At 36.0% G+C, this 26,540-nt stretch overlaps 1 long non-coding RNA gene across 2 annotated transcripts in view; it reads left to right on the forward strand.

Moving 5' to 3' along the window:
- LOC114050185 overlaps positions 1 to 26,540 on the forward strand; it is a 161,137-nt gene that overhangs the window by 57,753 nt on the left and 76,844 nt on the right. For both annotated transcript variants that reach the window (XR_003569948.1, XR_003569947.1), the window contains exons 2-3: positions 13,751 to 13,815; positions 15,784 to 15,835. This is a non-coding gene — a long non-coding RNA (uncharacterized LOC114050185). The remainder of the gene's footprint in view (positions 1 to 13,750; positions 13,816 to 15,783; positions 15,836 to 26,540) is intronic.

Genomic DNA, 26,540 nt, shown 5'->3' on the forward strand with positions numbered 1-26,540 from the left:
TTCTGGGCATACATGGCAGAAGGCAAATTTTAGTTTAATCTTGGGTAAACCTTGACGGCAGGCAAAGGACAGGATAAGAGCAGGTCATCAACCCCTGTGGCTTCAGCCATAGGGTGGCTAGCTGGCCCTTGGGCTAGATGAGTTATTCAACTCCACTGCTTTTCCTCTCACTTCCTGACCTACTTTCTTATTCTCTTTTGCCTATTTCTCTTCCTCTTCTCATATACTAAATGTGGGAAGCATCCCACTATCCCCCAACTACCCCTAGACTCTATCCTGGGCCCTCTTCTCTCTCTCTATTCTTGCTTTTGGTTTCGATTACCTCCTATTATATAAAAATAATCCTCAAATCTCTATCTCAAGCCCCAATATCATCCCACCTCTGAACTCCAGTCCCGTACTTTCAATTGTATGTTGAATATTTGCATATGGATACCCTTCACAATATCTCAAAGTTAACATGTCCAAAACCTAACTTGTTATCTCACCCTTGAAAATCGACCCCTCCTCCTAAATTCCTTGTCTGTTTTGATGGCGCTGACTTACGTAGGATTCAAACCTCAAAGTCATTCTAGAATCTTCCCTCTCTCTCATCTCCCCGATCCAATCAACTGCTAAGTCTCATGGAGTTCATCATTGTTTCTTATATACAGCTCTTTCTTCTCCACCGCTATTGCCATCATCCTAGTTCAGTTACCCAACTGAACAACCTTCTAACTTGTTCCCCTGCTTCCAGTCTTTTCCCTCTTCAGTCCATTCTTTACCCTGTTGCCAGAGTAATCTCTTTAATACATGGGCCTAATCATGTTATCATCTCACTCAGAGACCTTCAGTTACTGCCTATTACCTACTAAATAAAATGGAAATGCCTTAGTTTGAAATTCAAAGCCTTTGACAGTCTACCTTCAGACTTCTCCTTTTTACACCTTCCGTGCTCCACTCTAGATTTTTTCTCTCTAACCTTATCCTACCCTTTTCTTCCTCCATGCTTTTGAATACACCATCTCTCCTTGCCTGGAACGGACTACCCCTAGATTATTCCCTGTTTAAATCTTTCCCTTCCTTTCAAGGCCCAGATTAGGAGTCTCCATATCCATGTGACAGCCTTCCCTTCTTCCTATAGCTGTAAGAGTTTCCTCTCTTTTCTAATATCTCATACCTTTCTGAGACTCAGTTTCTTCTTCTGTAAGACCAGAAGGTTGAACTAGATAGCCTCTGAAGTCACTTCTTGCTCTTAATCCAGGTATGATCTATGTCACTCCATCTGGACTTCTTCTATATGTGTGTATGATAGGTGTATATATTTGCATAGTAGTGAAAAATAACTATTATGTATATTCATACATATGTATATAAATACATAATTCCTACTTACTCTTTGAGAGGAGACACACACTGTTTCTCCACTGCCTAGCACATTGCATGGCACACATGGGGAATTTCAGAAATGCTTGTTGAATTCAATTGCTAAATCCAATCCTCTCATCATCAGCTGGTGATGAACGGAAGTCAGCTCCTTCTGATATGCCCAACAAGAAAAGCACAGTGTTCTTTCTCATTGTCCTGATGTCATCTGTGATAGTTATTTTTACCATTCTTCCAAATAATAGGATTCCTGACATAATGATTAATCTCAGGACTCAGCACAGCCAGGATCTGAGATCCTGAACCTTGGTGATGACTGATTTATGCAGGTTGTTAATCTCTGACTAATGTACTTTGGATGAAACAGACACTTGGGTACAGAAACTGTGGCACCAGCCTCTGGGCTTAACAGTCTGACTCAAAAATAAAGGAGAACGTAGATTTTATTGAAAAAAACCTTTACCTATCTACAGATTTCATTTCCAAATGTTGGAGTAGCCTTTTTTACTCTCTGTTTCACTGTTGAGGGAATTAAAACAACAACGAACAGCAGATGATTTAACTGCGTGGAACAGATGAATCTGGGCCAGAATTGCCCCCTCCTTTCTCACCAAAAATCCTTGAAGACTGAGGAATTGTACTTATTTTTTTTCTTATTTAATTGATATAAATAATTATTTTTATTATCAATATAACTACTAGAAATAATTATTGAATTATAAACATTTAGTTAAGCAAATGCCAGTTGATTTGAAGCCTTCATGTTTTCAGGGGTTCTTCACTTTTCCTTCATGATTTTATCCTTAACATAGAAGAAGGTGTTGAAGACGGACACACTGTTATGAAAAATGCATTCTTCTCCTGAAAGTAACTCAGAATTATGCAAAACCAATAATAAATTGGTAGATTTCTAACATGGATGAGGGGAACGGGAAGAAAGCCACCAGCTTCATGTGGTCTTTTGCAGTTAGTTTAGCGATTGGAGACTTATAGTTGGGATAAGGAGAATAAATGATATCTCATGTTTTCCTTGTGCTGAGTCATGGCATGGCCCTGTGGCCCTCCTAAAGTATTTCTTATTCTAGGCCAAGCAGTTAGAAGAAATCTGTGCATACCAAGGTTAAATGCAATGCAAGCAATGCTCAGTATCTGAAAAGTATCCTGAAAGCTTACCCTAGAGGCAAGTCCTAAAAACATCTCTTCTATGCAGATCTGTAGCTAGGGCAGGGTGACTAGGGCTCTACCTTACGGCATGGAAACTTAGATGGAACAAAATTTAACATATTCAGTCCTTCAGGAGCATGAAGAAAAGTAAGAGCTACTGTAGTAACTAAATCCCCACTCTCCTGCACATCAGACTTTGTCTTCATTACTTCTTGTATTATTTTTACATCATGAATTACAAAGTTGATTCAATAATCCATAACTCATACTGCTTGCCCGGGACATTTTACTACTGTTTGTCCTTGCCTAAGGCACTCTGTAGTTATAGTGTGGCTTCTTTAGGGCTTAAGAAACCTGTGTACTTAGTTGCAAATAAGCAAATAATTCATTGGATTTGGGTGGTTAATGAACACTTTGTTGAGTAATGGCTTTAGGTAAAGGTTTAATGAGTTTGAATCCAAACTTTCTTTAGGAAAGGACATAGCAATTCAATTCAATTTAATGTAGGAAACATTTATTAAAAACCTGCTGCTTAAAGAGCATTATATTTGGTTCTGGGAGCAGGGTGGGGAGAGGCAAGTGAGAAATATAACCTTTAGATAAAACATGGTCCCTGTCCTGATGAAACTTAGTTTAGTAGAAGGAGATGGCACATATACAAATATGTGCTAAAGGAGGGAAGGCCATTACAGATTTGGAGGATGATGGAACACTTTCTGGAGAAATGGCATTGAATCAGGCTTTAAAGAATTGGTAGCAATCAATGAAAGGTGAGGGAACATTAGGCATAGGTAATGACATGGACAAAGTCACAAAGGCAGAAAAGTGGTGAGAATGGAAAGGTTTCAGTGAATAGTCTAGTTTGAGTGGAATGAAGACTGTGTGGAGAGCTAGGTACTCCAAGATAAAGTCAGAAACTCAACTAGCACTGGAGGGACTTGACTGTGAAACAAAGGAGTTTGATCTTTAATTGGTAGGCAACAGGGAGCCAACGTAGGGTGATCAGAGGAGTGAGGGAGAGTTGAGGCCTGGAGAGGCTAACTTGCACAAGGTCTTAGAGCAAGTTGCCAGGACCAAAAGTATGGTCTTCTGATTCTGATTTTCCATTTCACTACTTTCTCTTAATTGATGTTGCTGAATTAAAAGTACAGTTGAAACACCAGGGTACTGTATATATTTTTATATGTGTGTGTATGTATGTGTGTATATATATGTATATGTGTATATACATCTATGTATATATAGATGTATATATGTGTGTGTGTGTGTATATATATATATATATATATCACCTTCACATGTGTAAGATGGTGGAAGGTATGGTTAGACAATAAGTGTTCTGAAAAAAAGATCTGAGGGGTATTTGTGGATCGTAAGCTTAATATGTCAGCAATGTGATAAGGCAGCCCAAAGACCTAATTTGACCTTGGAAGGACAGGAATAGGGACAAGGTTATCCTACTGTACTGTCCTTGTCAGACTTCATTTGGAATTCCATGTTCAGTTCTGGGTGTCATAGTTTAAGAACATCAAAAGCAAGAGAATGTCCAGAGGACGGCAACCAGAATGGTAATGGGACTTGGGAATAGGTCATATGAGGAGTGGTTAAAGGAACTGGGGATATTTAGTTTGCAGAAGAAAAGACGTAAGGGGTACATGATGCTTGTCTTCAGGTAGTTGAAGGGCTCCTATGTGGAGGAGGGATTAGATTTTTTCTGTTTGGTCCAGAGGGCAGAACCAGGAACAACAGATAGAATTTGCAAAGAGGCAATTTAGCTTTGATGTCAGGAAACCCTTTCCAACTCTCCAAAAGCAGAATAGGCTGCATTGAGAAGTCTTCAGGCAGAGACTAGATGACTACTTATTGGGTATGTTATAGTGGGGATTCTTTTCATGGATGGGGTAGCTGCTGAGCTCTCACATTCTGTGACTCTGTGAAGCTAATAAAATTATATTTTATTATTCAGACCTACTTCACTTTGACTGATCATCCAGCCAACTATCTAAATTAGTGAGACTAATGTACAGAAATAACAAATGAGTCGTGGGCACCATGATTTTGTGCAACTAAGCTAAATTTGCATCTACAGTGATGTCTTACAATGTGAAAGATTATTTATAAAACTTATTTTCTTCTTAAGTTGAGAATAGGAGATGCTGAATTTGGAGCCAGGAATGGAAAGGGATAGATATGATCTAGCAGAAGAAGCACTGGCCTGGGAGTCAAGAACACTTGGTGTTCTAGTGACAGTGAATCATCATGGTGCCCCATGTCTGTCACCCCTTTGCTGAGGAGGCTGAGGCTGCTGGATAGCTTGAGCTCAGCTGCTACAGTGGGCTATTTCCTCCATCATCTTCCTAAGTGTGGACAATCAACAAAACAATAAATCAAGCCCTAACTTACAGCATTTGCCAAATTCAGAGGGGTAAATGCTCACAATGAAAATTTAGCAGTCATCTTCTTACGAGCCAGTGTGAGCTGGCTCCAGCACACCTAGCATATGGATGTATGTACACACACACACACACACACACACACACACACAATACATACTTGTATACCTCTTTCAGTAGCTTAGAAGTTATGTTCATTTGTTTCTGAGTTGGATGATACATTGTTGACCATCTACTTAATGACAGTAGAGGTGTGAGGCAGTATGACTTTAAGGAGTTAATGTGTATATGTGTATGTATGTATGTATACACACATATCTGTCTATGTATCTATATATGGCTGTGTATACACATGTATTACATATGTGTGTATACACACATACATATATAGTCAATAGCTTAAATTAAATGATCTTTTGGGTGCCTCTATGGCTTTATGAATGTAAACCAAGAATACCTGTCCCAGGAGCTGTTATTCTTGGGGTTCTCCAAGGTCTGTGACAAAATGGCCCTTCAGGAATGGTACCTTTTCATGGTTCTTAAGAGTTTGAATCAAAACTGATTTTGTTACAATCTGGTTAGACAGATAGTTTCATCTGTTTCAGTCAATCAAAAGTTATGTTAATGTGTTGGTCTCCTACTTAATGACAGTAGAGATGTAAGGCAGTGTGAACCTGAGGAGTTAATGTGTTAATCTAATCATCCAAATTCCATGTGCTCAGCACTGTAAACATTTTGGTACAGATCAACAAGACCTCATAAATACTGATTCCCACAATCTCTCTATCCAGGGGTACACCAATAAATGTTTAACAAGCAGTTCTTTCAAAACAAAATGTACACCTGACACACTTTTAAGTTTAGTCCACATTATTAATATTTTGTCCATCACTGTGTTAAGTCTAGGCAATCAATAAAACAATAAGTCAAGGCCTGATTTGTAGCATTTTCTGAAAATTTAACATTTGTCTCTGATAAGTGGATGTGAGCTGGCTCCAGCATACTCCTGCTTCTGTCCCAGGGTACAGAGCAAAGCAGAATGATTTCCATCAGTTTGTTGCTCCCTCCTTCACCCTATTGCCAAACAAACTATTGCTTTGGGTGAAGATAGATGGAATAAATCAGGCAGACAGCCCAGGTGGGGAATTGGTGGGGAGAGTCAGAGGAGAAAAATAATTACTTACACAGTGCTTTAAATTTAGCAAAGTACTTCAATTTCATAACAATTTAATGAGCTATTATTATCCCCATTTTATAGAGGAGGAAGGTCCTCTATAGAGAGGTCAAAGGATCAATAAGATAACAGATTTATAAGGTTAGTGATCATCTAGTTCAAACCTCTCCCTTTACAAATAAAGAAACTGGGGTCCAGAGAGTGAAATAACACATTTTAATGAAGATCTTTTAACCCCAGAGTCTTTTCACCCTATCCCACACTGTTTTAATTGAGGAGAAGGAAGTATGTGATGGCAGACAGGTGCTATCTTAGTTCCTACACCACCCATAACAAAAGGATGTGGGGATGGTTCCATGTGCTCTTACAGTTGGGACACACGCTTCTCCTAGGAGCTATGACCAATTTAGTTAAGCAGTATCACTACTCATTCAGAAGTGACCTTAGCCAGAGTTACTTATAAGGAATTAGTAAGAAGCTTGGAGTCTCTGATTTTCTTTGCGTTCTCAGCACCAGCTGGTGCTAAAGAAAGACCAGATATAGAGATACATACAATCAACAATCAGCACCACTTGGTTGCCTGACCCCCCTGCTTTCTCTCTCTCTCTCTCTCTCTGTCTGTCTCTCTCTCTTTCTCTCTCTCTCCCTCTCCCTCCCCCTCTCCCCCTCCCTACCTCCTATGAATTCCCTTCCAGTTATATATTCGCCTTTTATAATCTTTCTTCCTCTTTTCCTTTTCAAGGCTGTTTTGAAAGATCTTTTTAGCCAGATTTCACATACACAAAAGTATTAGGAGTAAGGAAGTTTACACAAATGTGATTAGCCTCAGCGCCATATATCCCTCCTGACCTTCACCCTTTGGCCTCCATCACAGCTAGATCCCTGGAGTGGAAAAGCTAGAGGGATCTTAGAGGCATCTAGCCAAGCTATCTTATTTTATGTATGTGTGTGTGTGCATATATATATCACCTTCACATGTGTAAAATGGTGGAAGGTATGGTTAGACAATAAGTGTTCTGAGAAAAAGATCTGAGGGGTATTTGTGGATCGTAAGCTCCTAGAGGCTCCCAGAAATTAAGGGACTTGGCCTTATCTAAGGATTTAAACCCAGGTCTCTCTTGGATCCAGTTTTAGTATTCTTTGTACTACACACCATCCTATGCTACTCTCTAGTTTTATCTTTCAAAATTCATACTATCTTTTTTATAATGGAAGCAAAGTGTTAGGAGCAACTTGACTGTATTGTTCCTTAAAAACCAGGACTAACCCTTTACTTTCTTCTACATTCATAGAATCATTTAATGTTAAGGTTGGAAAGGACCTTAGAGGTTATTTCCTCCATTCCTATTTTAAGCATTAATCAATCATCTGGCATTTCGTAGGCTCTTACTATATTACAGACATTGTGCTAAGCACTGGAAATACAAAGAATAAGCAAAAACATGACTTCTCTAACAAGTGACTATCTAGCTTATATATGAAAATGTCTGGTGATGGAGAACTCATTTTTGACTAGTTGTAATCATTAGGGAATTCTTCCTTATACTGAGCCAAAATTTGCCTCCTAGTAACTTCTTTACCCCTTGGTCCTAGTTTTTCTCTACTCTCTGGTCAAACAGACTAAGTCTAATGCTTCTTCCATGTGACAACCCTTTAAATACTTGAAACCAGTTATCATGTTCTCCCAAGCCTTCTCTTCATCTAGCTAAATATCCTCATTTCCTTCCATGGATCCAGTTAGTATAATATACTTCCAAACTGATCCCTTTCTTTTGGACCAATTTCAGCTTATTAATGTCCAGCTTAAAATGTGGCCCCAGAGCTAGATCTCAGCAAAGAGCAGGTGTTTAGCAAATGCTTATTGACAGACAGACCTAGTGCTAAGATGAAGAAGTTTTCATCTGCCCTCATGAATTTGTGTTCAGTGCCAGCTCTGCCAAAAGAGACTTGTGAATTAACAATTCTATAAATAGTCACGATTGCCCGGCACCAGTCACTCTGTGTTCCAGGCTGCAAAACGGATGACGTTATATCAGCTGTCAGTGTCTCTCTGGGCTTTCTCCAGCTAATGAAGAAATGTTCACTTTATTTTATTTTTATTTTTTACAGAGGAAGAATGCATCATTCAAACTCATCACACAAATATCTGTCATGTTTTCAACCCAGGAAAGGGAATTTTGGTAAATAGAAAAGGTACTTGCTTCTGCCAGCTGGTTTAAAGGATATCAGAATTTAAAGATAAAGAGAAGCCTTGTGCTAATTTCACAGAGGTGAAATTGGTGAATTAAATTAGAAACTTTAAAAAATATTGGGCTATTTGTAAATCTAATAAAAACTCCCTGGGAAGGGAGTTTTAAAATATATACATATATATATGTATGTGGTCTAAACATCTCCTATCTCTCAGTCATGTTTAAATTCTTAATTTATATTCATGCATATTTTTTATTTCTTTATCTGTGCAATTATATAAAACATTTCCATATTAGTCATTTTGTACAAGAAGATTCAAATAAAAGAAAAAATGAAAGAAAGTGAAAAATAGCATGCTTCAGTCTGTATTCAATCAATATCAGTTCTTTCTCTGGAGGCAGATATTATACTTCATTAGTCCTTTGGAATTGTCTTGGATCATTGTATTCCTGAGAATAGCTAAGTCATTGTATTACCGAGAATAGCTAAGTAATTCGCAGTTCTTCATCAAACAATATTGCTGTTACCGGGTACAATGTTCTCCTGGTTCTGTTCGCTATGCGTCAGTTCATGTAAATCTTTCCAGGTTTTTCTGAAATCATACTGCTTGTCATTTCTTATAGCACAATATTCCATTATAATCATACACCACAGCTTGTTTAGCCATTCCCCAACTGATGGGCATCCCTTTGATTTCCAATTCTTAGCTTCCACAAAAAGTGCTATAAATATTTTTGTATGAATAGGTCCTTTCCCCTATTTTTATTATGTCTTTGGGATATATACCTAACAGTGGCACTGCTAGATCAAAGGGTATGCACAGTTTTATAGCCCCCTGGCATAGTTCCAAATTGCTCTCCAGAATGGTTGGATCAGTTCAGAACTCCACCAACAGTGCATTAGTGTCCCAGTTTTCCCACACCCCCTCCAACATCTATCATTTTCCTTTTTTGTCATATTAGCCACTCTGATAAGTGTGAGGTAGTAACTCAGAGTTGTTCTAATTTGCATTTTTCTGATTAATAGTGATTTAGAGCATTTTTCCATATGATTGTAGATAGCTTTAATTTCTTTGAAAACTGCTTGTTCATATCCTTTAACCATTTATCAATTGGAGAATGACTTGTATTTTTATAAATTTGACTCTGTTCTCTATATATTTGAGAAATGAGGTCTTTATCAGAGATACGTGTTGCAAAAACTTTCCCCCATTTTTCCGTTTTCCTTATAATTTTGTTTACACAGTCTTGTTTGTGCAAAATCTTTTAAATTTTATAAAATCAAAAATATCTATTTTACATTTTAAAATGCTCTATATATCTTTTTTGGTGCTAAATTCTTCTCTTATCCACAAATCTGACAGATAAACTATTCTATGATCTCTTAATTTGCTTTTGGTATCACCTTTTATGTGTAGATCATGTACCCATTTTGACCTTGTCTTGGTATATGGTGTGAGATGTTGGTCTATACTTAGTTTCTGCCATACTATTTTCCAGTTTTCCCAGCAGTTTTTGTCAAATAGTGAGTTCTTATCCCAGAAGCTGGGGTCTTTGGGTTTATCAAACAGTAGGTTACAGTAGTCATTTACTATAATATAATTTGTACCTAATCTATTACACTGATCCACCACTCTATTTCTTAGCCAGTACCAGATTGTTTTGATAATTACCACTTTGTAATATAGTTTGAGATCTGGTATTGCTAAGCCACCTTCTTTTGCATTTTTTTTTCATTGATTCCCTTGATATCCTTGAGCTTTTGTTCTTCCAGATGAAATTTATTATTTTTTTCTAGCTCTATGAAATATTTTTGACAGATTGATTGGTATGGCACTAAACAAATAGATTAATTTAGGTAGAATTGTCATTTTTATTATACTGACTTGGCCTACCCATGAGCAATTAATATTTTTCCAATTGTTTAGATCTGACTTCATTTGCGTGAAAAGTGTTTTATAGTTGTGTTCATATAGTTCTTGGGTTTGTCTTGACAGGTAGACTCCCAAGTATTTAATATTGTCTACAGTTATTTTAAATGGAATTTCTCTTTCTATCTTTTGCTGCTGGACTTTATTGGTAATATATAGGAATACTGATGACTTATGTGGGTTTATTTTGTATCCTGCAATTTTGCTAAGGTTGTCAATTTTAAGTAGTTTTTTAGTTAATTCTCTAGGATTTTAAAAATATAACATCATACCATCTGCAAAGAGTAATAGTTTTGTTTATCACTGACTATTCTAATTCCTTTAATTTCTTTTTCTTCTTTTATTGCTATAGCTAACATTTCTAGTACAATATTAAATAATAGAGGTGGTAATGGGCATCCTTGCTTCACCCTGATTATATTGGGAGGGCTTCTAACTTATCCTCATTACAGATAATGCTTGCTGATGGTTTTAAATAAATATTACTTAACATTTTAAGGTAAGCTCCATTTATTCCTATGCTCTCTTGTGTTTTTAATAGGAATTGGTGCTGTATTTTGTCAAAGGCCTTTTCTGCATCTGTTGAGATAATCATGATTTCTTTTTGGTTTGTTATTGATATGGTCATTTATGCTGATAGTTTTCCTAATATTGAACCAACCCTACATTCCTGGCATAAATCCCACCTGGTCATAGTGTATGATCCTTATGATGTAATGTTGTAATCTCTTTGCTAGTATTTTCTTCAAAATTTTTGCATTTATATTCATTAAGGAAATTGGTCAATAATTTTCTTTCTCTGTTTTGTCTTTTCCTGGTTTGGGTATCAGCACCATATTTATGTCATAAAAGGAATTTGGTAGGACTCCTTCTTCACCTGTTTTTCCAAGTAGTTTATATAGTATTGGGATTAATTCTTCTTTAAATGTTTGGTAGAATTCACTTGTGAATCCATCTGGTCCTGGGGATTTTTTCTTAGGAAGTTCATTGATGGCTTGTTCAATTTCTTTTTCTGAAATTGGGTTAAGTATTTTATTTCTTCTTCTATTAATCTGGGTAATTTATATTTTTGTAGATATTTATCCATTTCATTTAGATTGTCCAATTTATTGGCATATAATTGGGCAAATAGCTCTTAACAATTATCTTAATTTCCTCTTCATTGGTGGTGAATTCACCCCTTTCATTTTTGATACCAGTAATTTGATTTTCTTCTTTCCTTTTTAAAATCAGAGTAACCAATGTTTTTCTAGTTTATCATTTTACCCATAAAACCAGCTTCTAATTTTATTTATTAGTTCTATGATTTTCTTACTTTAAATTTTATTAATCTCTCCTTTGATTTTCAACTTGGTGTTTAATTGAGGATTTTTAATTTGTTCTTTTTCTAGTTGTTTTTTTTATTACGTGCTCAATTCACTGATCTGTTTTTTCTCTGTTGTATTGATGTAAGCAATTAGAGATATAAATTTTCCCCTAAGTACTGCTTTGGCTATATTATATAAATTTTGGTAGGTTGCCTCATTGCTGTTATTTTCTTTAATGATATTATTGATTGTTTCTATGATTTGTTCTTTGACCCACTTGTTTCTTAGGATTAGATTATTTAATTTCCAATTAATTTTTAATCTCTCCATGGCCCTTTATTATGTGTAATTTTTATTGCATTATGATCTGAAAAGGATGTGTTTACTATTTCTATTTTTCTGCATTTGGTTGTGAGATTTTTATGTCCAGTTTTTGTGTAGGTGTCATATATTACTGAGAAAAGGTATATTCCTTTCTTTTCCCATTCAGTTTTCTCCAGAGATCTATCATATCTAACTTTTCTAGAATTTTATTCACCTCTTTAATTTCTTTCTTGTTTATTTTTTGGTTAGATTTATCTAGTTCTGAGAGGGGAAGGTCGAGGTTCCCCCACTAGTATAGTGTTATTACCTATTTTCTTCCTGTAACTCATTCAACCTCTTCAAAAATTTTGATGCTATATCATTTGGTACATATATGTTTAGTATTGATATGACTTCATTGTCTATGGTACCTTTCAGCAAGATATAATTTCCTTCTTTAGCTCTTTTAATTAGACCTATTTTTGTTTTTACTTTGTCTGAGATCTTGATTGCTACCCCGCTCTCTTTGCTTCAGCTGAAACATAATAGATTCTGTTCCAGCCCCTTACCTTTACCATGTGTGTAACTCTCTGCTTCATATGTGTTTCTTGTAAACAACATATTTTAGGATTCTGGTTTTTAATTCATTCTGCTATCTGCTTCTGTCTTATGGATGAGTTCATCACATTCACATTTATAGTTATGATAACTATTTGTGTATTTCCCTCCATGCTATTTTTTGCTTGTTTATTCCCCCCTCTCTTACCCCCCACCTTTTCCCTCCTCACAAGTGTTTTACTTCTGATCACTGCCTTCCCAAATATACCCTCCCATTTCTACTAACTCTGTCCCTTTTTTACTTCCTTATAGGCTAAGTTAGATTTCTATATCCAACTGAATGTGTATGTTATTCCCCAGCCAATTTTGATGAAAGAAAGGTTTAAGCTTTGCCTGCCACCCACTCTCCTCATCTTCTCCTCCAGTATGATAGCTTTTTCATGCCTCTTCTATGTGGGATAATTTACCCCATTCAGTCTCCCCTCATCAAAGTCAACTTATATCCACACCCTCTGTCTACATATACTCCTTCTAATTGCTTTTATAGTAATAAGGTTGTTAAGATTTACAAATATTATCTTGCCATATGGAAATATAAACAGTTTAACATTATTAAATTTCTTATGTTTTCTCTGTCTCTCTTTTTGCCTTTTTATGTTTCCCTTGAGTCTTGTATTTGGAGGTCAATTTTTTAATTCAGCTCTGGTCTTTTAATTAGAAATGCTTAAAAGTCCTCTATTTCATTGAATGTCTATTTCCCCCCCCTGAAAATTATATTCAGTTTTTCTGAGTAGATGATTCTTGTTTGTAATCCTAACTCCATTGCCTTCTGGTATGTCATATTCCAAGCCCTGAGGTTCTTTAATGTGGAAAATGTCAAATCCTGTGTAATACTGACCATAGCTCCATGATATTTTAATTGTTTCTTTCTGGCTGCTTGCAATACTTTCTCCTTGATCTGTGAGCTCTGGAATTTGGCTATGATGTTCCTGGGATTTTTTCATTTTGGTATGTCTTTCAGGCAGTGATCAGTGGATTCTTTCAATTTCTATTTTGCCTTCTACACATACTTTTTAAAAAAATTCAATTTACCCATTGCTGACAGAGGCAGAGGTATGTTTCTTACAGGTAGTGATGGTTTCATAGGCCACTTTTTTAAACAACTGACATTCTTCAATTGACCTCTCCCTTACTACATTTTAGATAAATACAACAAAATATATCTAGACTATTTTTGGAGACATGCTAAAATTATTTTAGACATATAGCCAAGGCCTGGCTTTCTGTAAGGCTCTTGTAATACTCTAAAAAGAATTTGTACATTCTCATTATTTCTTTAAGTTTTGCTCTTTCTCCTGAACAGAGGAAAGTGACAGACACATTTGGAAAGAATGAATGAATGAAGAAAGAGGGAAGAGGACAAGCAAGGTAAGGGGTCCTAAATACCTGAGTTTGTGGAGGAAAAGAGGAAATTCTTTGGGTTATGTCAATGCCTGAGTAAAGCTCTGATTGAACCAAACCACATAGCCTATGCAATGTAGAATGAACAATTTCTCTCCCCATCTTTTCTCCCAACTCTTGCTGACTACCACCAAGTCCTGCTAATACACGATAAAATAAGATCTCCGAACAGGAGACCTCACTGATGTGAGCCTGAACAGGCCTCTTGCCTGCTCTGGGCTTCAGATTCTCCATTTGTAAAATAAAGGAGCAGGACTAGATTATCTCTAGGTTGAATCTTCCAGCTCCTTGAGTCTAATAGGGTTTTTGGGCTTCAATGACTTTGCTTTTGACCCTGGAGCAAAGTGTTACCAGAAGGGGAGAGATGGAGAAACAAAAAATGAAGGGCCTGCACCAATATACTCCTTCCACTAACCAAGCAAATGTGCTGGCTAGAGAAGGTATTATTTTTGTCTTCAGTGTTGCTCCTTGAGAATAAATAATGACTTGTCTAAGGTGGTTGGTTCCTTTTCATTCAAAGTATTCAAGAAAAGCCTGTGGATACTTGTTGGCTATGTTGTAAAAGGAATACTGACTCATATATAGATTTTATTAGGTAGACTTTGAGATCCATTCTAACTCAGAGATTCTACAATTCAAAACATATATGCTTGAAACCAAAAACTAATATAAAAACAAGAAACATTAGAAACATTATCACTCAAAACAGATATAAAGCAAGGATTACTGCTCTTTCTGCTTCTCTTTCAAAGTCTTAGGAGTATTAGAAGTAGCTGTAAGGAACAAAAAAGATATGAAAAGAATAAGCATTGGCACTTTAGAAGCAAAAACATTCCCATTTCTAGGTAGCATGATTGTATATTTAGGAAATCCAAGGCACTAGACTAGATTAAAAAAATTACTGAGATGATAATAGACAAGCAAAATAACAGCATATTATAGCTAAAAACCTAAAAAAAAAAAAAAAGAAAACACTCAAACACCCCATGTGCATTTCAATATCCAATCAACAAGGTAAAGCCTCAGGGCTACAGTGTCAGAGGACAGCCTAACCAGCTTATGGTGTGACTGGTTCTTATCAATAGCTGGCTTTCCTAGTTCCCTGGTTTCTTCCTGCTACCTGCAGACAGGCACAAATAAGCAGGGCCTTTTCCCAGAGCTCTACATTTCCTAGGAATCTGAGGACTGGGTATGGCTCCCCTCTGCCATGTTCTGAATGGGTAGATCCAATTGCAGACACATAAACTTAGGACATTTGATATAACTCTGTTTGGATAGATTGTTGACACCTCAAACTCAGCATGTCTCAAAGTGGGATTATCTTTAATTATTAGCCTGTTACTCCTCCTAACCTCACTATTTCTGTCAGTGACATTATTAATTCACCTAGGTCCCAAGTTTGAAATCTTGATATAACTCCTTAAGGTCAGTTACCGGTTTGTTTTGTTTTTATCTCAAGAGTGTTGTTTTTATCTCACAGTGCCTTTCTTTTCTGGGGCTGGGTTATTTAAGATCTCTATCTGGTTTTTTGACAGTTTAAATATTTTATATTCTTGAAGATAGTCTTTTTCTTTCATATTCTCAGTTTTGTTTATGTATAACTATGCATAATAAGTTCTGATTATTCTTTTTATTTCCTCCGGTTAGCTGTGACTTCACCTTGATCATTTGCTATTTTATTGATTTCTGCTCTCTTCTTTTTAATTAGATTAACTAAAGGTTTATCAAATTTGTTAGTCCTTTCAAAGAATCACCTTTTAATTTTATTTATCGTGTCTATGTTTTTTTTGGTTTTCAGCTTATTTCTCCTCTAAGTTAATATCTCCTCTTTTGTGCATAATTTAGGTTTGTTAATTTGTTGACTTTCTGATTTTTAAAATGCATATTTAGTTCATTAATTTTCTCCTTTTCTGTTTTGTTAATGTATGCTTATAGGGGTATGACTTTTTCCCCCGAAGACTGCTTTAGCTGCATCTAAGGAATTTTGGTATGTTGTTCCATTTTTATAATTTTCTTTCACATAATTATTAATTATTTTCATGATTTGTTCTTTGACCCACTTATTATTTAGGATTTTACTGCTAAGACTCCATTTGGGTCTGTGCCCTACTGTGGTTCTTGAACCAATGCCTATTTTTATTGTGTTATGGTTTATAAAGGATGTATTGACTATTACTTCCTTTTTACAGTTGTTTGCAATATCAATTTTTGTCAAAGTATGAAGGGGTAAGTATATTCTTTTGCAATCCTGTTTAGAAAAAGCATAAGTCTTTTAACTAGTTTCTCTAGCAATTTGACAGCTCTGTATTTTTTTCCTTTTGCTTATGTTTTTGTTAGACTTATTCAAAACTGAGAGAGGGACATTCAGTTTTCCTGTAACTGTTATATTATTGTCTGTACATTGTAGTAGTTCAGTTAATATTTTTTTTATGAATTTGAATGCTAAGACATTTGGAGCATACATATTTAATACCAAAATTGGTTTGTTGTCTATGATTCCTTTCAACATTATGTGATTTCCTTATTTATTTTTTGAATGTTTGTTTTTACTTTGTCAGGCAGTATGATTGCAACTCTTGTGTTTATGGATTCATAGATAGGAAAAATGTTTTCTAGCCCTTAAGTTATATTTAATGTATGTCTTTGGTTTTCAAATGTTTCTTGAAAGCGATAGATTATGGGGTTTTGTTTTGTTTTCTAATCTGTCCCTCTTTTTTTCGAATTGTTTAATCATTCACAATTAAAATTATAAGTTAGTTTATATTTTCCTCCATTTGTCTCTAATATTAAGTGGTTTTCCCCCCAAGTTATACTTCCTTCTCTTTCATTGTAAGCACAATATTGTGTCTCCTTATTTAACTTTAGCTTAATCTTTTTAAGTTTGGTCCTATTTCCAATGATTCTCTTCTCCTTATACCCAATTTTTTCCATCCCATTTATTACTCCAAAGGAAAAGCCTTTGGAGTTTTGCTTATTAGTTCCTTTTCATTTTCTGTTTTTATCTTGTTATTTAATTTTTTTCCCTCTTTTTTCCTCTGGTGGTACAGTAGATTTCCATTTTCTTTCATTGTCTTAAACTACTGCTATTCATTGGTTTTTTAAAATTTTATTTTTGTATCCCTTTCCAGAGAGTATTTGTCATGCTTTTCATTTTCTTTCCTCCCAAAATTTATTGTTAATTTTTAGCATTCTTTTTTTTAAATTTTGAGTTCTGAATTCTCTCCTCTCCCCTACCCATTGTATAAACCAGAAATGTGATATCAATTATACATGTGAAATCATGTAAAACATACTTCTATATGTAATGTATAGAAAGTTCAAGAGACATAGTTTCTCAGCAGTGAATAATTTTATTAATTATGCTAATTAATAAAAGGGGTCAGTGGCACTTGTGAATGCCAGAGACCTTGCATGGAACCCACTCAATGCTTATATGCTTTTGCAAGAGTGTATTTTCCTGGGGGTGACGATCAACTCTGCTTCGTTAACAATTAATGAGAAGATTGAATATTATAATGAGAGGTGGACTCATTCTCATGAGGGGCTGGGCAACATGATTTTGATTACTCTTCCTTCCAGAACACCTCCCACTTTGTGCAATCTAGATAATGATCTACCTCCCACCCAAGCCTAAGTAGAACACAATGGGTTTTTCCACTTGAGTGAGTTCTGAACAAGATTGAGGAGAAAGTTAATCTAATGTCATTATCAGCAGTGTCCTTCAGATGTTTGACTTGACCCAGTATAAAATGAGAAAGGAAGGAAAAAACCCCTGGATCTTCTCAATAATTGGTTATCCAACAATCATTTCTCTCACATATTAGCCACGTTGCAAAAAAAAAAAAAAACAACCAAGAAAAATAAAATAAAAAAAAATTGTGCTTCAGTCTGCATTCAGACTATCAGTTCTTTCTCTGGTGGTAGATATCATTTTTCATCATAAGTCCTTTGGAGATGTTTTGGATCACTGTATTGATCAGTACGGCCAAGTCATTCACAGTTGATATTGCTGTTGCTGTGTGCAATGTTCTTCTGGTTCTGCTCACTTCCCTGTGTATCAGTTCATATAAATCTTCCTAGGTTTTTCTGAAACCATCTTGCTTATTATTTCTTACAGTACAATTGCTGTTTGGTCATTTTTCATTCATGTTAGACTGTTTGTGACCCCATTTGAGATTTGCTTGGCAAAGGTACTGGTGTGGTTTGCCATTTCCTTCTCCAACTCATTCTACAGATAAAGAAACTGTATTCCATCATAATCATATACCACAATTTGTTCAGCCATTCCTCAATTGATGGCCATCCCCTCATTTTTTAATTCTTTGCCACCACGAAAAGAGCTGATATATATAGTACATATAGGTCATTTTCCTTTGATCTCTTTGGGATACAGATCTAGAAGTGGTATTGTTAGGTCAAAGGGTATGCAATTTTATAGCACTTTGAGCATAGTTCTATATTGCTCTCTAGAATGGTTGGATCAGTTCACAATTCTACCAATAGTGCTTTAGTTTACCAATTTTTCTACATCCCCTCCAACATGTGTCATTTTCCTTTTCTATTATATTAGCCAATCTAATAAGTGTGAGGTGGCACGTCAGAGTTGTTTTATTTGCATTTCTCTAATCAATATGATTTAGAGCATTTTTTCATATGACTATAAATAGTTTTGATTTGTTCTTCTGAAAACTACCTGTTTGTATCTTATGACTATTAATTGGGGAATGGCTTTTATTTTTAAAAATTTGATCCAGTTCCCTATATATTTGAGAAATGAAGGCTTTTCAGAGAAACTTGCTGTAAATCACCCTCCGTGCCGGCCCTCCTTGCCCCCCTCCTCTGCCCCAAGTCTCCTGCTTTCCTTCTATTCTTGGCTGCATTTGAGGTTTTTTTGTGCAAAAACTTATAAATTTAATTTAATCAAAATTATCCATTTTACATCCTGTGATCCTTTCTATCTCTTGTTTGGTCGTAAATTTTTCCATTACCCATAGACCTGACAGTTCCATGCTCCCCAATTTGCTTATGTTATGAAATCACCATTTATGTCTAAATTATGTACCCATTTTGACCTTATTTTGTCATGAACTATGAGATGTTGGTCTATACTTAGTTTCTGCCAAACTGCTTTCCAGTTTTCTTAGCAATTTGTCAGATAGTTAATTCTTTCCCCATAACCTTGGATCCTTGGATTTATTAAACACTAGATTATTATGGTCATTTACTACTATATGTTGTGTATCTAAATCTATCCCACTGATCCACCAGTATTATTTCTGAGCCAGTACTAGTTTTTTTTTTTTAAACGATTACTACTTTATAATACATTTTGAGATCTGGTACTGCTAAGCCATCTTCTTTTACATTTTTTTTTTCGTTGTTTCCCTTGATATTCTTGACCTTTTGTTCTTCCAGATGAGTTTTGCTATTATTTTTTCTAGCTCTTTAAAATGATTTTTGGTAGTTTGAATAAGTAAATTAATTATTTTAATTTTTATTATATTGCCAGGCCTACCCATGAACAATTAATTTTTCTCCAATTGTTTAGATCTGTCTTTATTTGTGTGAAAAATGTTTTATAATTGTGCTCATATAATCCCTGAGTTTATATTGTCAGGTAGACTCCAAAATTTTTTATATTGTCTGCAGTTATTTTAAATGGAATTTCTCTTTCTATCTCTTGATGCTGGACTTTGTTGGTAATATAATGTAATGTTGATAATTTGTGTGGTTTTATTTTATATACTGCAAGTTTGCTGAAATTGTTAATTGTTTCAATTAGTTTTTAGAATTCTCTAGGATTCTCTAAGTATATCATATCATCTGCAAAGAGTGATAGTTTTGTTTCTTCATTGCCTATTCTAATTCCTGCAATTTCTTTTTCTTGTCTTATTGCTAGAACTAACATTTACAATACAATATTGAATAATGGTGGTGATAGTAGACATCCTTAGCTTCACCCCTGATCTTATTGGGAAGGCTTTTAGCTTATTACCATTCCAGATGGTACTCGTTGATGATTTTAGATAGATACTACTGATCATTTGCTCACTTATTCCTATGCTTTCTAGTATTTTTAGTAGGAATGATTGTTGCATTTCGTCAAAAGCTTTTTCTGATATTGAAATAATCATAAGCTTTTTGTTTTTGTTATTGACATGATCAATTATACTGATAGTTTTCCTAATGTTGAACTAGCCCTGCATTCCTGGTATAAATCCTACCTGTTCATAGTGTATGGTCTTTGTGATATATTGCTGTAATCTCCTTTCTAGCATTTTATTTAAATTTTTTTCATCAATATAATTTGATTTTCATCAAATCAATTCATTAATAGGGAAATTGGTACCATTTTCTTTCTCTGTTTTGACTCTCCCTTGCTTAGGTATCAGCGCTGTATCTGTATCATAAAAAGAAATTTGTTAGGATTACTTCTTTGCCTATTTTTCCAATTAGTTTATGCAGATTGGGATTAATTGTCCTTTAAGTATTTGGTAGAATTCATTTGTTAATCCATCTGGCCCTGGGAATTTTTTTCTTAGGGAGCTCATTGATGACTTGTTCAATTTCTTTTTCTAAGATACTGTTATTTAAATATTCTATTTCCTCTTCTGTTAATCTGGACAGTTTCTGTTTTCTTAAACATTCATCTATTTCACTTAAAATGTCATATTTATTGACATATAATTAGGCAAAATAGTTCCTAGTAATTTCTTTAATTTCATCTTCATCGGTGGCACATTTTTGATAAACTAGTTTTCTTTCTTTTTAAAAAAAATCAAATTAACCAATAGTTTACCTATTTTATTAGTTTTTTCATAAAACCTACTCTTAGTTTTATTTATTAGTTCAATGTTTTTCTTTCAATTTTATTAATCTTTCCTCTGATTTTTAGAATTTGCAATTTGGTGTTCAATTGGGGATTTAAATTTTTTTTTCTAGTTTTTTAAATTGTAAATCAAAAATTCCAAGGTAGTCATTTTGAGCTCTCCCTTCTAAGCAGTTTCTGCCACTGTTTTGAAGAGCTCGCCCAATGGCCTCTCTTTTCCATTGTGTTTCCCTTCCAGAAAAATGCCCATTTCTGTAGGTAATAGAGAGAACACTGCCATATGGCAAGACCCTCACCATATCCCCGATTCTGTAATCCGCCATTGACTTATGCCCTCCTCTGATTAGGCTGTCCTCTGATACTGTAGCCCTGAGGCTTTACCTTGTTGATTGGATATTGAAATGCACATGGGGTGTTTGGGTGTTTTTGTTTATTTTTGTTTTTTTAGGTTTTTAGCTATAATTTGCTGTTATTTTGCTTAAGTCAATTATTATCTCAGTAATTTTTTTTTTTGTCTAGTCTACAATCATGCTACCTGGAAATGGGAATATTTTTACTTCTGAAGTACCAATGCTTATTCTTTTCATATCTTTTTTGTTCTTTATTGCTACTTCTGATACTCCTAAGACTTTGAAAGAGAAGCAGAAAGAGCAGTAATCCTTGCTTTATATCCATTTTGAGTGATAATGCTGCTAATGTTTCTTGTTTTTATATTAGTTTTTAGTTTCAAGCATATATGGAATTGTAGAATCTCAGAGTTAGAATGGACCTCAAAGTCTACCTAATAAAATCTATATACAAGTCAGTATCCCTTCCATATTGTCCTTCACTTCTGTGTATTTGCATTCCAGATCATTTGTCCACTCCCTTGTTTCTTTGGTGAGTCATTATTGCAAATTCAAGTTTTTCTATTCTGCAAGTTATTTCTGCTCTGTGGGCCATAAATTCTGCTTTCACAATTCTCATTTCTCTTCTAAACCAATCAGGAAGAATGTGTTGTTGTTCCATGCTCTCCTTAACATCTGTAGGGTGCTCTGCCATGTCAGATGTCGAATGATTTTCCTTTGCTTTGCAGTATTCGTTCATAGATTCTCAAACTTGTTTGCTAGATCTAGAGACCATATTTCCTTCTACTGTTAATCAATCAATCTATCAATCAATAAACATTTATTAAGCCTACTATGTGCCAGGCACTGTGTTAAGCACTATTAATATTTTCACTATTGTTATCCTCAAGGTCTTTGAGTTTTCTTTCTCCTGAGATCTTTGATAATTTCAGTTGTTTTTTTCTTTATTTTCTTCTTTTGCTCACTTTATAACTCCATCTCCTCTGATGGTGGTTTCCATGGGGGACTGGATTCCAAAGCATCTCAACATCCTGTCATACTGGGCAATTCATGGTTCACCAGCCTAAACCTCTACCCCAAAGTGGCTTTTGTGTGTGTGTGTTGGGGTGGGGGGGGGGGGGGAAAGACAGAAATGGCCCCAGCTGGATGCTAAACTCTTTACTGCAAACTTAAGTCCCTTCCTTACCCTTCCTCTATGGTGTCCTGCACTATTTCCTCTATTCTTCTCCTGCAGTGCTCTATTGCAGATCAGAACGCTGTTGTGGCCCTTGATATCATGGCCTCAGCAAATTTCTGCAGTTTGGAGCTTGGTTCTCCAGGAATTGGGAAGAGAGAGATGGTTTAAATTGTATTGCAAGCCTGTGAGTTGTGTGGCTAGGTGCAGCCTTGCTACTGGGAAGTGGGGCAAAGGGCGCTGAGTGATTATGAATTAGGTATTATCTCACAGAGTTTTTAATCTTCCTTTGGGCTCTTGATGTCTTATGGAGACAGGTGAAGTTGCCGTAGCTTGGCTCATAATTCCTGTTTGAGAGAGGTTTGAGAGGTCATGATCATTAGAGAAAAGGTTTGGTCTTGCATTTGTCAGTCATGTAAACTAGAAGTTTTGCACAATGAATTTCTTACACCTAGTAAGTACCTAATAAATGTTTATTGAAATGGTTTGTCTTTGATTCCTCCCATTCTGTCACCTCTCATCCAACTGGTTACTAGGCCCCGATCATTCTATCTCCACAGTATCACGTCTATTCTCTTTTCGTTATTCCTACTACGAACATTCTAATTTAGCAGAGTATCTGACACATAAGAATAATAATAGTTAGTGTTTAAATAGCACTTTAAGGTTTGTAAAGTGCTTTATTCATTTGAGTCAACTGATTTGATCCTCACAACAACCCTGTGGGGTAGATGCTATTATCATCCCCATTTTACAGATGAGGAAACTGAGGTTGAGAGAACTTAAATGACTTGCCCAAGGTCACACAGCTGCTATGTGTCTGAGGCTGGATTTGAATGCAGGTCTTCTTGACTCTGGGTCCAATGCTCTATTTACTGTACCATCTAATAAATGCATTATCTATCTAATATAAGCCTTCATCATCAAATACTTGTACTATTATAATAGCCTTCTTATAGATCATCTTTCATACTACTCTTAGGCAGATATTCTAGAGATCTGCTAAAAAAAAAATCTTCAGTGACTCTTTTGCTTTCCAGGTAAAATTCAAATCCCTTTGCCTGATATTCAAGGCCCTTCATAATCTTATATCACCATTGCTTCCTCATATTACTCTGCTCCATGTTCTATGTACTCCAGCCAAACTGTACTGTTCCCATCCCCTGAACACATCCCTACGCTCTCTGCCACTGTGCTTTTTTCACATGCTCTTCCCCATGCCCGGAATGTTCTCCTTTCTCCATCACCTGTTGGATTCTTACCTAGCCTTTAAAACCCAACTGCAATACCATCCTCTCCTTGAAGTCTTCTCTGATCCCTCTAATCTGTAATGACTTTTTATTCCTTAAACCTCATGTCATATTTTGTTTCATGCCCCTGTAATCCACTTATGTATATAGTTATCTCTGTGTTTCCACACGTCTCTATTAGCTCATAAACTTTATGAAAAATGCAATTATATTTTAGAGGCAACATGGTACAATGGAAATGAGCACTGGATTTGGAGTCAAAGGTCCTGGATTTGAATTTAGATTTTGCTACTTAATACCTATGTGACCTTGGGCAAGTCACATAACATATCTGGGTCTCAGTTTCCTCACTTGTAAAATGAGATGGTTGAACTAAATGATCTCCAAATCTATGTCTCTGAGATACTGTGTTCTTTTGGTGCCATAGTGATAGTTTGCTTTGCATTAACGCACACTCATATCTGTTTTATTGAATGTCAGCTTCTTGAGGGAAAGCACTGTTTCATTTTTTGTCTTTGTATCTTGAGAGCCTAGCAAAGTATCTGGCATATAGAAAGCACTTAACAAATATCTAATTGATTTAAAAATTTGTCATATGTGTATTTCTTGTTTTTTAACATACTATACTTTTTATACTGTACTATAAATATACTATATTATATAATATGCTATATTTTTAAAATATACTATAAGCTTTGTAAAGGTAACAACCATGCCTTGTTCTTATTTCCTTCCTATTTCTTTGTAGTCTTTTGTTCCTTTGGGTAACCAATAAATTTTGATGGGCTGATAGGCTCTGGTTCCCTTGATCTAAGCCCCTTTGTGCTCGAAATCTAGCCTGAACCACAGATACATGTTAGGGAGTGAAGGAAGACAAAAAAAATTCTTTCAGGGGGATCTGACATTCTTTCCTTATGTGTTTAATGGAAAGGATTGTGTCTGGTTCTAGGCAAAATTTACAAAACACAGAAATCACCTCCTGCCTTTACTTAACTAGTGGATAGAATTGGGAACTATGGAGAACCAAGACAGAAGGGGATAGAGGTATATTATACCATATATGGGTGATTTCCCTGGAATGCATCCAGTGTGTGGGATTGTTATGAGTGGCTGAATCAAGTGGCAGCGGGATTGCATGGACACAAGCACTGTGTAATGAGAGTGACTGTAAGAAATACAGAGGAGACACTAGTTAAAATTGAGATGAGTTGTCGTTTGTCCTTCATTCTTGGAGAGGGTGTGGTGCAGCTGGGCACCAGTAAAGGCCTGGCCTAGGTTTCTTCCCATTGTGTCATTGTTGGAGGATGTTCATCGGTGTCTGTGGTGGTCTAGGGTCATTGTTTATGCTGTTATAGAGACCACCCACAGTGTGTGCTCGAAATGGGGAACTAAGTTGTGGTGAAAAATGTGATCTCATCTGAATCCTACCCACTGAGCTTCATCCCAGTTTCCTATCCTTAAAGATGGTAGCTAGTGGTCAGCATCAGGCAATGAGCAGCCATTCTCCTCCCACATAAAGCTATCTTCCCTTTTTGGTCTCAGCAGTTTGTTAGGGCATTCTTTACACTTTCCTCACTCCTCATGGCATTAGTCTCTGAAACTGACTTAATGTCTTGACCCTTCCAATATTACTTTTATTTTAATAGTCCACTCTTGATCACTACAAAGATTTAAAGGAATGAATCTCTAAGGGTGAAATTTTAGGCCTTATCAAGCCAGTAGGTAAAATATATTGCAAATGGTAAAACATTCTTGAGGTACTCAATAACATCTTATAGGTGGTCATTATTTCACTTTCAGTAAAGTTGATTGCTGAACGTATTACTGTTTGGTGCTGCCTAATCAGTCAACAAGTGTTTATGAAGGGCCTCTTATGTGCTAGGCACCATGCTAAACTCCAGGGATACAACAAAAGGTAAAAAACAGTCCCTGCTTTCAAAGGATTCACAGACTGATGGGGGTAGACAATATGAAAACAACTGTGTACAATCACTATTTCGATAGGATAAATTGGAGACAATCAACAAAGGGAAAACATTAGCATTAAGAGGAATCAGGAAAGGCTTCTTGTAGAAGGTGGGATTTTACCTAGAACTTGAAGGAAACCAGGGAAGCCAGCAGGCAGAGCTGATGGGGGAGAGAGTTTAGGCATGGAGTATACAGCCAGTGAAAATGTCTGAAGTCAGGAGATGGAGTGCCTTGTTTGAGGAACAGCAAGGAGGCCAGTGTCACTGGATTGAAGAATAGCAAAGTAAGTGGCAGTAAGGTGTAATAAGATTAGAAAGGTAGGAAGGGGTCAGATTATGAAGACCTTTGAATGCCAGATCTTGGCCTTGCCTGGAGGCTTTAGTGTTAAGACCAGGATTATACTGCCAGAGTGAAAAAGAGAGGCTGGAGAAAAGGCAACAATTAAATTAGGATTGTTGATATTTTTATCTGGGGAATTGGGGCATAGTCTAGACATCTAGCCTGCCCCCAGAGTATCCAGATGCAAATTTACTAACCAAAATGTGAACAAGTTAGACCCTGGAGCCTTAAAAGGAATGATAGACCAAGGCAGAGCAATTCAACTGGGAGAGGCTGATCAGGGAAGAAAAGTAAGTAAGCAAACAGCTGAGAGCTTCCCATTAGTATTAATTTAGGCATCAAAAGGAAGCCTGATAGCATGATGAAAGTAGCAGTCAAAGGCCTCCGTTGTAGGAACAGACGATAATAAGGCAGAATTAAAGAATTCTAAAATACACAGTGTTTGGTGCCTCCTGAGAGCACTGTTGTAGCTCCTCTTGTCAGTCTTCAGCAAACATCTCACTATCAAGGAGGGTAAAAGCCAGAAAGTATTGAAAGGTAGTAGACAGCTGATATTTCCAGGCCAAAGAGCTGTAACTAGCAGTTTTTATGCTTAGGTTGTGCAAAGTGCATTCCATATAAGCAGCATGAAATGGTCACACATCGTTCTCATTCTCACCTCAGAGAACCATTGGGCAAAGGATTAGAGCTGGGCTGGAGTGGAGCTTGTATCTGGTCACTTCTGATTTCAATTAGTTTCTTCCTTCCTTCCTTCCTTCCTTCCTTCCTTCCTTCCTTCCTTCCTT

This window comes from Vombatus ursinus, unplaced genomic scaffold (assembly GCF_900497805.2).
Source record: "Vombatus ursinus unplaced genomic scaffold, bare-nosed wombat genome assembly UNPS02014798.1, whole genome shotgun sequence".
Lineage (NCBI taxonomy): Eukaryota > Metazoa > Chordata > Mammalia > Diprotodontia > Vombatidae > Vombatus > Vombatus ursinus.